The following is a 1322-nucleotide window of genomic DNA, read 5'->3' as shown; positions in this document are numbered from 1 at the left end:
GGGTGAGATGGGAGGGGAGGACTTTTACTTTTCACTCTGTATTCTTCTTTATTGTTTGAATTTATTACAATGAACATTAATTGCTTTTGTAACTGAAAAAAGAAAAAGTGGAATTAAATTTTTTAAATGTAATCAAAATTTAAGAAAAAAATTAATTAAATTAAAAATACTAAATTGTAGCAAAGCAGTTGTGAGACAGGCACTCCCTTACACTGCTCCTTTTCTGGAGAGCAATTTGCTAAGATGTATTATGCCAATAACTTAATTTTTTCCCCAAACGTCCAAGGTATGAACCAGGCATGGGAACAGACCAAAAGCCAAGCTGGGGTAAACAAGGGGTTGCTTTGTCCCTCGTGATATGAGATGGGCACCACCACTCAGATGACACTCTACCCTAGTCAGGGACACTATGTCAATAACTTTGAAGATGCACCTAACAACAGTTAATATTAGTTACCCTAAGGAGGGGAAGTGGATAACTGGAGGACCTGTGGGAAAGGGATGTGGGGGGACCAGAGAGAGACCTCGCTGTGCACGCTTTTGTACCTTTTGAATTTTATACCATGAGAATATATTTTATGTTTAAAACCTTGATAAAAAATTCTTTAAAAGTTCATACCCTTTGGGCCGAGCCCATGGCACACTCGGGAGAGTGCAGCGCTGGGAGCGTGGCGACGCTCCCGCCCGCCGCGGGTTTGGATCCTATATAGGAATGGCCGGTGCACTCACTGGCTGAGCACCGGTCACGAAAAAGACAAAAAAAAAAAAAAAAAATTTCATACCCTTTGATCCAGCAGGTTCCCCTTCTAGAATTTATCCTAAGGGTAACGTACGTATGGCTAACGCTTAGCCACAAGGATATTCTCCACACCATGATTTATAATAGTGAAAAACTGTACACAACAATCAAAAGTCCAACAAGAGCAGACTGGGTGAGTCAATGATGATGCGTGTATGAAATGGAAAATGTAATTGTTAAAAATGTTTTTGTAGAAAAATTTGTACTGTCCTGGAGAGATGACCAAAATATACTGAGAAAAACAGGTTAAAATGACATATAGATAGAGATAGATAGAGACTGATAGTTTTAGGTAGATAGGCAGGCAGACAGATGAGCAGATAGATACATAACCTGAAAGGATCTACAACAAAATGTTAACAGCATCTCTTAGTAGTAGTGTTATTAGGCTACCATATTTTGATCAATGGATGAGCTACATTAGACAGAAACTGAGAAAACGCCCTCTGAAGGCAAAGTCTGTCAGATGGAAATAGATATTTTTTAACTAATACAATTAAACTTTATGAGAAATGGAATTTTA

At 38.5% G+C, this 1322-nt stretch overlaps 1 non-coding gene across 1 annotated transcript; it reads right to left on the bottom strand.

The window, feature by feature from the left end:
• Positions 1-273: 273 nt before the first annotated feature.
• LOC134385400 (small nucleolar RNA SNORA48) lies at positions 274-407 on the bottom strand. Its single transcript, XR_010024375.1, has one exon. It is a non-coding gene; the product is annotated as a small nucleolar RNA SNORA48 (small nucleolar RNA).
• Positions 408-1322: the final 915 nt, after the last annotated feature.

This window comes from Cynocephalus volans, chromosome 8, assembly GCF_027409185.1.
Source record: "Cynocephalus volans isolate mCynVol1 chromosome 8, mCynVol1.pri, whole genome shotgun sequence".
NCBI lineage: Eukaryota > Metazoa > Chordata > Mammalia > Dermoptera > Cynocephalidae > Cynocephalus > Cynocephalus volans.
The sequence above is the reverse complement of the archived record's forward strand: the minus strand, read 5'-3'. Positions and strand labels throughout refer to the sequence as shown.